General features: G+C 37.9%; 1 long non-coding RNA gene and 2 pseudogenes across 3 annotated transcripts; 2 read left to right on the top strand and 1 right to left on the bottom strand.

The window, feature by feature from the left end:
• The first annotated feature begins 2,755 nt into the window (after positions 1-2,755).
• Positions 2,756-3,540, top strand: LOC143620285 (plasmodesmata-located protein 3 pseudogene; annotated as a pseudogene).
• A 2,491-nt stretch (positions 3,541-6,031) lies between these two features.
• LOC143620379 (uncharacterized) lies at positions 6,032-6,462 on the top strand. The gene is made up of 2 exons (XR_013151332.1): positions 6,032-6,117; positions 6,202-6,462. It is a non-coding gene; the product is annotated as an uncharacterized LOC143620379 (long non-coding RNA).
• A 106-nt stretch (positions 6,463-6,568) lies between these two features.
• LOC143620377 (histone-lysine N-methyltransferase family member SUVH9 pseudogene) lies at positions 6,569-11,665 on the bottom strand (annotated as a pseudogene). 2 transcript variants are annotated; one of them, XR_013151329.1, is made up of 2 exons: positions 9,596-11,665; positions 6,569-6,892 (listed from the first exon to the last, which is right to left on the bottom strand). The product of XR_013151329.1 is annotated as a histone-lysine N-methyltransferase family member SUVH9 pseudogene, transcript variant X1 (transcript). The 2 variants fall into 2 exon arrangements; XR_013151330.1 differs by lacking the exon at positions 6,569-6,892 and adding an exon at positions 9,128-9,381 and having other exon boundaries at positions 9,519-11,665.
• Positions 11,666-12,297: the final 632 nt, after the last annotated feature.

Here is a 12,297-nt window from a genome sequence, read left to right as displayed (position 1 = left end):
AAATCTCTTTCTTTTTCTTGATCGTTTATGGGATAAGACACCCTCCACAGTAACCTTCAAGTAGGCCACACTCTTTATCGTTTATGGGATAAGACACCCTCCACAGTAACCTTCAAAATGAAATGTTCTTAAAGAAATTTGTTGGAATTAAGGGTAAAGAGATTAGAAGAAAGACGCATAGTTGTAATCACTTTTATACATAATTTAAAAGCATAATAACCACCTCCATGCACACTGGGTTGTAATACAAGCACTTACAAGAGTCATGGAATAGAATGAGAATCACAAAACATAAATGCAACAATATGTAAATTTTTAAAAACCACTATAACGCTAAGCCTTATGGAAGGGGTGTGTGGGCGTGCACCACGCCACGTCGACGATGTGAGGGTGGAACACCGCCATGGAGAAAAGGGGAGGGGGTGTAGAGAATACACCGGGCTAGGAGGGACACTTTTTGTTTAAATTTTTCTTTAAAATATATTCCCTAATTAATAATGTAAACCAATCATTTATATCTATCTCACCCACCACCACATTTCGTATCTCACCCTACTACAAAATATGTTCTTCGGTGTAAATTGTGAAACCAATTGCTATACGTGTGGTACCTACGTGCCATCACCTTTTGTTCATATTTCATATTACCACAACATATAACCTAACCTGGTACAAAGTTGGAACACAAATTTACAATTAGAGAGTGGAACTTACCTTAAGACTCCACCCAGCACCCTAAACAGAAAGAAGCTTTGGGACTACTACATGCAGCAAGTCCGGGTTGAGTTGGAGGGCTCTACCTCCATCCATTGAGTAAATGGTGGATTAGTTGCCCTAATATTGTCACACAGGGAGTATGTGGGAATAGGAAGAGAGAAACAACTTGTGAAGCGTAAATATAAAACGATGGAGCTCTACAATTGTATGGGCCTAGGCCCGATACTCAACCGACATTAAAGTAGTAGTAATTGAAAAGGTTTTTAATTAGGGATGGGCAAATGGTATCAGGTACTGGTAGAGGTGCACAAAAAACCCGAATTCGGAAACGGACCCGAAATAAAAATCAGGAACCGGTTTTTATGAAACCCGGGTTTTTAATACCCGAACCCTTAGGGTACGGATAGGGTATGCATTTCGGTACTAAAACCCGAACCGGACCCGATTTGTACCCGGTAATACTCGAAAACCCGAACCGGTTCCATACCCGGAACCGGGTTTTTCTACTACCCGAAACCGGTTATTTTAAATACCCGATGTATACCCGAAAAATACCCTTAAAAAGTTCAACCTTTTAAAAATCCATTTTATACCCGAAAAAACCCGCAAATAGGGTTTTTTCAATACCTGAAAATAGGGTATGCAAATACCCGGTTCTATACCCGACCTGAACCCGATGCATAAGGTATGGTTTTTAGAGGCAATACCCGGACCCGAACCCGACCCGGTTTTTACCAATACCCGATTTTCCAATACCCGGTCATACCCGAGCCCGGTTCCATACCCGAACCCCGGGTATTTGAAAAACCCGATTTATGCACCTCTAGGTACTGGTACCAAACTGGTATCTAAACGAATATTTTGGTATCAGTACCAAGTTATTAAAAAAAAGTGACCAGTCAGTACTCTGGCATTTACCGAATTTTTTCCAACGGTACCAATATCAAGTATTTGAGAACCGGTCATTTTCAATACCAATATCAAAGAAGAATTTGAGATCAGATTTTCAGTATCTATACCGATATCGTGCCATTCCTATTTTAGATATGGGAGATATCTTTAAAACATAGATAGTTAAATAGTTAAATAAATTTTCAAAACATAGATAGTTAAATAGTTAAATAAATTTTCATTTTATACCATGTAATAAAAGAACTTAAATACAACTTCACAATCAACGAGATCGAAAAGAAAAGCCCAAGTTGAAAGTCTGGCCCAATTCTTAGCATCTGTGTTTCTTGTTTGAGTTGGAGCTCTTTGGGCCCATTTCCATTCAGTGATTTATTTTTATAGAAAGAAGGTGGTGTGGCATTATGGCCCGTAGTTCGCAGGTGAAATCTTTCAACGTTTTAATAATTCTTGAAACTAATTAAAAATTATGTTTGAAAAGTACTTTTAAACCAGGATTAAAAAAATCTAAGGTTTACAATTATATGAGTCGTTATCTCATATGTTCCTAGTTCTAAAATTGTATATCTTCCTAACGTTCTCTCTCCTCCCCACAAATATTCAGTAATTTTTTCGGTCTCTTGTCCTGAATTTTCCTGATCTCACCTCATCATATATGTTATGTTCGTTGTCTCTCCCCCTCCCTTCTACCTAAATGTGTATGAGTTAACGGGTAACAATGTCGTTTTTATGAATCACAACTCACTAAAGTATGACAATTTTGGACTAATCAAATTGAACTTTGTTAATAAAGATATTCTTAGCCTAAAATTATTTATGCCACTAAACAATTATTACTAAACCTACCCTGAAAACAAAATGTGACACACAAATAATAATAGATTATTTGTACAACTAGACTTGTTCCAGTATTCATAAATATGAGACTGTACACACCTCTTTCTCTTTTCTTTTTCTTAATCTTTTATGGGATAAGACACCCACCCTCCACAGTAACCTTCAGGTAGGCCACACTCTTTCACAGACCCAAAACCCTAATCTTTTTCACCACTTTACCAACCTCAACCCTCATCAAATCTATCTAAAAATCAAACCCCACATAAATAGAAACATTTAAAAATCAGACCTTTATCCATGAAACCCTTGTCCACTTTTTCTTTCTTCTTCCTCTTCACACTCCTTATAATTACTAAATCTGCAGTAGATAACACTAACTTAGTTTACAAAGGATGTGCAAACCAACCTCTTCAAGATCCCAATGGTGTCTATGCATCAGCTCTTTCCACTATCTTTGGCACACTCATTCAACAATCTTCAAAGTCCAAATTCTACAAGACAACTAGTGGCACAGTTTCTGGGTTGTTTCAATGTAGAGGAGATTTGACCAATGTTGACTGTTACACATGTGTTAGCAGACTCCCAATATTAATGGACAAACTATGTGGTAAAACAGTTGCTGCCAGAATCCAGCTTCTAGGTTGTTATATGCTTTATGAGGTGTCAGGGTTTGCTCAAATATCCGGAATGGAAATGTTGTACAAGACTTGTGGGAAATCGAATGCGGGTGGGAGCGGGTTTGAGGCGAGGAGGGATTCGGCTTTTTCGGCTTTGGTAAATGGTTTAGGGAGTGGGAATGGGAATGGGGGGTTTTATGCTACTAGTTATGAGTCTGTGTTTGTGTTGGGACAGTGTCAAGGGGATTTAGGGACTACTGATTGTGGAAATTGTGTTAAAACCGCTGTCCAAAGAGCGCAAGTCGAATGTGGGGGTTCGGTTTTGGGTCAAATTTATCTTCATAGGTGCTTCATTAGCTATAACTATTATCCGAATGGGACACCGAAAACGAATAACCCCTCGTCGTCTTCGTCTTCGTCGCCATCATATTCATCCTCTACATCAGGTGTGTATAGGTAACATTAATATGATATATGCATAATATTAATTTATAACGTTTACTAATTACATTGTTTCTAATAGGGTCGAATCCGGGTAGGACGGTTGCTATTGCTAGGAGGGGCAGCAGGGGTTGGGTTTATAATTGTGATATTGTTGATTGCTAGGAAGGCAATGAAGAAAGATGATGGTAAGTTAGTTAGATTATTATTGAGGCAAAGTTGAATCTATAATAAGATTGTGTAGATTTTTATGTTGTTTTGACTTTAATTGATTTTGTGAACATGAACAGATTATTAAAAGGGGATCTAAAATCTTTCTATTTTGGAGGTGGAAATGGGTTGCCTTTTTCAAATCCATGGGCATAAAAAGAAGTGAAAGTGAAGGTATTTGTTTTTGGTAGATTTAGATGTTAATGAAGATATGAATATGAATATCTAGGAATATGATCCTGTAATTGTAAGAATGAATGAATGAATGTTTGTCTATGGTGAAAAAGATAATTGGTAGGAGTAGTGGTGTCATTTTTTTTCTTTTTTTATTTTTTATTTTTTATATTAATTTGATTCTAAGTCACAGGGCATGTGGTGAATTGTCTCTTAGTGGCCTCGAATATCTCCCTTTTGATTTCTTCAATCAATTTGTCTATGTACGATTTCAAAGCTGGAAAAGATTTTCAAACATACTTTTATTTCTTTATTTTTATTTTTTCATGTCAAAAATTTAGATATGTGGGTGACGCTTTATTTAGGAAATGTATCGTCTTTTTTGTTATGATTACATAAGATACCTAGTGATGGTGCATTTGTATTTTTATATATACTCAAGTGGGAATCAATATTGATTAAACTTTGCAAATATGAGAAATCGTTGCTAAATGCCTAAATTTACAACACTTCCAACAAAACATTAATATTGTACTTAAAAATGTTACATAATGGAAAGTTAGAAACCATGATTTTATGACCTTAGCTGTTTAATTTTAGTATTATGCGCTTTAACATACTTTAGATTGGAAATAAAAGCTATTTGCCGTTCAAAGGAAAAAGAAAAAAAGAAATATAAGCTATTATGATCATTATTGAGCTGGGGTTTGGGTCTAGCTCTTGAGACCAATAACGAGAAAATTATAATTATTTATCAAATTACTATGCACTAATTTAAACAGGTCCATCCATGAGATTTCGATGCCCCAATCGGCTAGTAAAAAAAAATTGTCCTTTGTGTATACTGTATAGCTTTTTTTATTAGATTGACGATAAATGTGATAATAATAAACAACACAAAGGTTCAAGATTGCCAGCATGACATTCGAATGTCACAGTTCGTTCTCAAACTGATACGGATTATAAAAAATGGATATTGGTATTGAACCAGGTACTTAACAGTTAACACATATCGGTTAAACAAAAGATACCGTGAGCTAAATAAAATGAGTTTTAGACTATTACTATTGGGCCTTTTTTCTTTACTCTTTTAGTTTGTTTTTATTCGGTTTAGTAAAAAGACGGGTTCAGGGCTCTGTAATAACGGGACCTAAAAAACGGCTAAAGCCTGCTTTGCGAGGCAAGGCCTGGAATTGAAATAGGGATTTAATTATTAAGAATGATTTAGGGTCAAAAGCATATTAATTATAAAAATAAAATCTGTATGCTGACCTTTTAAAGGTTGTTTCAAGATGTGTTTATGTATTTATACACGCTAACTAAATAATCGATTATTATGTGGTGGAGCCGTGGAGATGTATTTCGGTGCTCCTTATAAGTCTCTTTTATTTCTTTTTAATTAATTCAGCTTCACGAAAGCTTTTGACTTTCAATTTTGAGTGGGGATCTAATCGGCCGACCACTTTTGCTAAGAGGCACATTTTACATATACAAATCTTTGCGTTGACTGCCACCTATGTTGACATTTTTAACACGATTCTTATTATTGAAATCCCAGTTTGATTGATATCATATCATTCCTTTTTTTTTTTTTATCTTCTCGTTCTTGAAACTTCTTTTTATAGTGTTATAGACCACCAAGTTTGGCCTAATCTCAAGTCACCTAGAATTCTAGAATATCAACTATCTTTCTTGAAGAAAATCAAGTATGACTATATTTATTTTCTTGCTTCTGTTCATCTTAGGCTATGCAATATTAATGAACTGATTTTGTGACATGAAAGTGTATCCAAAGGTTAAGGTAATACAAGATGAAGAATATGATAATCCACCAGGGGTTTATTTGAAGGATTTCCAGCCTCCATCTTTATATGACCATCTTTCTACTTCTCCAGGTTTTTTTAATTTCCCCTCAACCGTGTTTCTCGTTTTTTCTTGATTAACCATTTAAGCGTGTCTATTAATGTTACAGAACATAAAGATGGTTACACACCCCCATACGTGAGGGTTCCTATATCAAGTGCTCCGTCATGGGTATGATATGATATGATATTAAGATTTGAATTTCATAATCCAATCTTAGCCTTTGATAAGATAATAAGTTTATTTATGTATATGTATGTTAAATCAGGCAAGGTCAACAGGAAAGTTGCCGACACAAATAGCAAGTCAAGTACTGTGTTGCCACCAAGAGCTGTTTTATCAAGTCCAGGTATGAAAGTAGACTTCATATAATCACATGTTGCGTCTCTTAAATGGGAATGAATCAATGAAGTTTTGGGTGTTGTGTAAACAGAGAATGATACAATGCTTGGAACCAGAACCCAAACCAAAAAGAATACAAAGATACACGAGGCAGGTTTGAAGGATCATAATTTGTGTCAAAATAGGCATGTCAAGTGCACCAGGTCTTATGAACTCGAGAAGAAAAAACGTGCATGGAAGTAAACTATTATTAAGTGTGATTGATTGATGAAATATGTACAATTACAGCGTAGAAAATAGACACATTTTAGGACTTGGTGGTTTGATATTTCATAAGTCCAGCTTCTTCTTAGATAGTCCACACAGACTTCAAACATTTTAGTCATATTTTGATAAATGAAAAGAGGACCTAGCACTTGAAATGGACTGATAATGTCAAATGGGCAAATCCCTAAAAATGAAAGTACATAAGACTTAAGACCAGAATCAACTTATTTAAACATTTGGTTTGCTAACAAGCATTGTAGGAAGTTTGAACTTTATATATACATACATGTTAATAAGTATCATTTCTGATCCTAGCACATAAAAGTCTACAACAAAATTCACCTGCATTTTAATCCTAAAACGATGACCCGCTGTAGCTAAATAACAACCTACTTTCGCTCTAAAATCCCTTAATTTATCATTCCCCATCAGACGCTGGGAAAAAAGTCACGAATTGACAACCAGAAAACAGAAAACCTTGTCAAAGAGTTGCCAACCAATCACTGAGTACCTGTCTGCAAAAACCAACAAAATTCAACCAAAAGTTAGAAGACGAAGCCAAAATCAATTGCTTACCGTTACCTGCTTATTTTAAGGAAAAAAAGTTTTTAGTAAGCAGTTTGAAATTGCTTATATTAAATAAAGATGATTCTTGTCAGATTCAAATTTACAAGTTTACTCTAAAATGAAATAAGAAGAAAACAGAAAAATTATAGTATCAAAGAAAATAATGGCAAATGAAAGAGAAATGATGGATGCTAATTAACTATCTATGCAAGAAACATGGACAAAACAAATAGGAGGGCCATGTTTGTATGCTACAACATAGAAAGTCTCAGACCAACCAAAAGATAAAAATTTCAACATGGTATATCGTAAAGTTGATGGAGCTATCCAAACACATTCCAGCTAAGGGGAACCTCCAATATATAGCACATATGTTAATCATGTCCAATTTGTCATAAATAAAATCTGTAAATTTATGTGTTTCGGAGAGATTTGGTGAGATTATTTACAAGTTGAAATCTTGTCTTGGCATGAATCGGCGGATTAGGTAGAGGGTCTGTTTCAGTGCCTACTGCCTGATCTCTAATTCGATGACGATCAACACTATATGTTTCGTCCTCTAGATATACTTCATTCTTGGCTTACGTATAGAATATCAGCTATCAAAATACAACCGCAGCAAGTACTTAGGAACTGCAACCCTGAGTTCTCTAAGAAGGCGACAAGCCCATATCATATCTAATGTGACAGTGTCACACCAGCCTGGCTCTATACTCTTGACTGAACACTCAACACTCTTCTTACTCTTCCAGAACACAAAATTTCCTCCTACAAACACAATACCCAGTCGTAGACTATCAAGAAAACAAGAAATCATATCTTCTCTACATCTAAGAATCCCGATGTCCTTCCATCTCCCTCCTTAATAAATGCACTCATACAAACCCCTCAACCTGCTGTGACATGATATACCGCAATACACAAAGAGCAGCATCCTAGTCTCCGCCTGTCCGGTGTACCGTGCGGCCAAAAACTGACTTGGAACACTTATAATAAAAGTATATGGTCGAGTAGCTGTCAAGTAGCTAAGTTTGCGAATAACTCGTTGCTATTTTTCTGGATCCTTCTTTGAGCCCTGCCCCCCCCCCCCCCTAGGACTAGAAGGGGCTTCCATGTAAGAAACATGGGCTATCAACTGGCTTGCAACATATTAATGTACGCCAAGAAAGTATCGAGGGTGACGTAAGCCGCTAATATGGAACTGAGACTAAAGGAGTTGTTTGGGCTCAGTAATCTTGACCTCTTCATCCCAATGTGATTGTGAACATCAACATAAACAACCACAACAACCCTTGAGCTGTGTCTGAAGAATACAAAGTGGGCATAAGCATTACGAGCCATCTCAAACTCTCCCATAAGTCCATAACCCAATAAATCAACAAAAGAATGCTTAGACAGTATATAGAACGACATAATTGACCGACTTAACAAAGGCAATAAGAAAATATAGGAGCTGGTAGAACAAAAGACAGGTTTTGGTTTGCCGTATTGGTGATCCAAAGTCGCAAACAAGGCATGAGGAACCATTACAAGTCGAGCGGGAGAGTGAGAAACGCTATGTAGGCTAGACAAAAATCCATGATCCCAGTCATATGATGTACATGAGTGAACCACGTCGAATTGCGGGCCAGGAGAGGTCGTTGTCAGGAAATTCGAGTTGACCCTGGCTTGGGCATGGCTTGTGAACAACCCTAATGAGAGCCTCCGGCCCTCCGCCTATGCCCTTAGAAGTAGATGTATGCATAGCAGTCATATCTATAAGGATTGTGTGGTCTTGTCTAAAATGTGCGTGGATGCCACCAGAGAAGATAGTGGTAGAGTTTCTCAACAAAACAGGTTAAGCACTAGAATACCTAGTTATTGACCAACAAAGATCATCATGACGTCCATTTTGGCGTTGCTCCTCCTGGATCTTCAAATCAGTGGTCGGTGGGAATAAGGCGTGTGATTCTTCCTCATGTCTCAAGAATCGAGTAAAGTAATCGGTGAATGTGGAATCACCTTGCTTGAATGTAGAACCACTTCTTAAACAAGGAAACTGGCAGCGATGTCGATTCAAGTTTGAGTGGCGGCTAGGGTCTGTACCATATTGAGCGACAAGCTAGTACATTTTCTCCTAAGAAAACCTATGTTCGCCCGCGAGCAATAAACTAATAAACCATATAACTAATAGACTATATACACTTAACATCTATAACAAGATTTATAGTTGAAATGTCTAACAATGATTAACAAATATAATAAGTAACAACTTTATATCTGCCACTTAATGGGACTTAGGCATCCAAATACTGTATCAATTTTTTCCTAATTAATAGTTTCAGTTTAGATGCAAGATTTCTTATTCCTAAAAGACGAGCAATATCTCAATTTGAAAAGCAGAAAATAGCCTAACCAGTATGATTATACCGTATGGTATTCAAGCAATTAGATTCAACTTTTTCCTAATTAACAGGTTCTGTTTAGAAGCAAGATTTCTTATTATAAAAAGATGAGCAGTGTCTCAATTTGAGAAGCAGGAAATAGCCTAACAAGTATGATTAAACTGTATGGTATTCAAGCAATTAGTTAGACATAGTAAGACAAGAAAATAAAACACATATGCCAATATAATTTTAAAATGATTTGTGAATATACGAAACTGTAGTTACCTCAGTGCATCATGCATCCCGGAATCTGCATTGACAATTTGACAGACAAAAAAAACAAACAAACCAACATTCAGGAATTGATTCAGTTACAAATGGATAGCTTCCCCATCCACTCATCTGCAGCTCCATAATCAAGACTAAGTTCCCGCAACGGAGGAATATTCTCCATAGCAAAAAGCATAAGGTGAGGAAACGCAACATTTGAGTGATCATAAAGCACCAACTGAACTAAAACATTTGGACAAGAACTATGGCTCATATAACACGCAAGATTCCTCATTCTGGAAACATCCATCCCAAAATCCAAAGGCGGAACACTCGGGTATGACGGACGTACATAGTCAGAGAATATTTGAGACAAATCACCCCATTCGGCCCATCTCTCACCAAACCGATTCGGATAAACTAAAGTATCCCCATTCATTGCAAACAGTTGTGCTTGCTCCCTCGTGAGCACAACTCCAGTATATTCACAAATAAAAGAACCCGCTTGTATCAAGTCCAATGATCTAACTCCCCAACCCGTTTCCCTCGATCTAAACACCTCAAACCTATTCCTCACGCCCTTTTGGCTAACACGGTTTTGACAACTGGGAGGACAACGACAGTGGGGTCCACATTCAAATATCACCGGCTTTCCTCTCACCAAAAGACCATTCGAATCATAAGCAAACCCGCCCCCGTTTTTCTTAGCACAAAAACAATCTTGTGAACATCCACCTACACAGTTACACCCGCCACCCTTTACGTGATACACAAAAGGTGGGAAAACAGTTGTCACTAAATAATCATAATACATCGGCTCGTGATTACTATCAATGTCATTGAACAGAAACACGGGCACGTTCTCCTTCTTCATCGAAATATCAAACGAGGCGTATCCCGTGGGCCTCACCTCTAACGGTTTGGTTCTTAAATTCTCTGCAAACTTAAGAACCGAACTGCCCATTTCAACTTGATTCTCGATTCTAACAAGCTTAAACTTAAACACTCCAAACCCAGATTTCCCAACATCGAACCAAGCTTCAACTATTTTATACAACCCATCATAAACATACACTTTCCCACTCGCACTCCCTTCATACCTAAAACCTCTTATCACGCGTACCTCAATCCCATAATGCATACTTCTTTCCATAGCAAGGTTTCCGCCTTCGAGCTTCTGATGAACCACTTGCCTCGAATGCTTATCTTGCCCACCATGCCCAGTGTACACAATCACATCACCCGCATCTTCATCATCTTCATACCCACCAGAAACAATCACACTAGTGGCAATCGGCTCCCCATTCGAACTCTGCGTCGATGTCAAGTAATCAATTCCCGCTTGTGCCTGCCCATGCATTCCCACAACACATAACTCCATCCGAAAAAAGAACACATCACCCACATTAACCCCAGGAATCGCCCCAACAATCCGTTTATCCCGATTCAACCAAAGCCCGCGTTCTTTCATAACCGAAGCAGCTTTCAAATCGCCCCGAGACCGCGGACTCCTCACAAACTCGAAAGTCCTTCGCTTTTCGTCCTCGGCAACAACTAACACCCTAAGCGAATCGTAAATCATCCGGGTTTTCCGCATAACCTCTCGAAAATACCTCTCGTCTTCGATACCGAGATTCGTAACCCTAACCAGTTCAGACGAGCGAGGTGGGTCTTTCCGGCGAAAGGAAGCAACGGCGGTGGAATTGGAAAGATGGGTTTCATACGGGTCGGGTACGGGTACGATTGCCTGAGCGTCAGGATCCGTGAGGGTTGGAAAGTCTTGGAATTTATTATCCGTATCCATTTGTTGGGCGAATGCTGTACGGAACATCTCGGATATCCGGTTGAATTCAGAGTAGACATTGGTGTCGTCGTTGTTCGGGTGTGAGATGAATTGATTAGGGTTAGGGTTTGGTGAATTAGAAAGAGGTGGGTTGAGTGGTGGTATGACGTCAAGGGGTTCTAATTTGGGTTCGATTTTGGGGGTGATTAAGGTGGTGGTGGGAGGATCAGGACAGAGGTTGAGGTCAATTAAAGAACCCATTCAATTGGATTGAATTGATTTCAAGAAGAAACTGATGAAGAAGAAGAAGAAGAAGAAGAAGAAGAAGAAGAAGAAGAAGATGGGAGTGTGGTGTGGTGTGGTGTGGTGTGGTGTGAGGGAGCACGTAGTACAATACAGATGACACACCACATTTAACATTAACATTTCTCTTCTTGGAGTTACTTTGCGTTTTTTACTTTCCCTTTCTTATTTTTCTTATTGACCGAATGTTTTTTTAAGTTGCTAGCAAACTTTTCAAATTAGTTACCGGTTAAATTTATTTTATCAGGATATCGGGATACGCTCGTTTTTCGATCTGGGCAAATTCTTACATGAGGCCAACGTCGTGAACACTTGCCTGAATGCACGACAGTTCAATAAGGTAAAATTCGTTCAATTCAAAAATCCAACTAATGAACGTCACATACTCGTATAGTCTCCCGTCATCCGTTGAAACTAAACGATGAGGTAGAAATCAAACATGCGTCACATGAAACACCAATCTCTTCTTTTATCACTCCATTACACGTTCATTTAGCCTCATTAAGGGTGTTGATGGAAAGGTTTATTTTTTTGTTTTGTTATGAATAATAAAATTTGTTAGTAAGGCTATATGTAGTGGAGGGGCTACAAATGGGGGCGAAATGTGACACGTGGCGCACAGTCAGTAAGG

Source organism: Bidens hawaiensis, unplaced genomic scaffold (genome assembly GCF_021521415.1).
Source record: "Bidens hawaiensis isolate Kalapana, Puna unplaced genomic scaffold, B.hawaiensis_p1.1 tig00002553_1, whole genome shotgun sequence".
Taxonomy (NCBI): Eukaryota; Viridiplantae; Streptophyta; class Magnoliopsida; order Asterales; family Asteraceae; genus Bidens; species Bidens hawaiensis.
The sequence above is the reverse complement of the archived record's forward strand: the minus strand, read 5'-3'. Positions and strand labels throughout refer to the sequence as shown.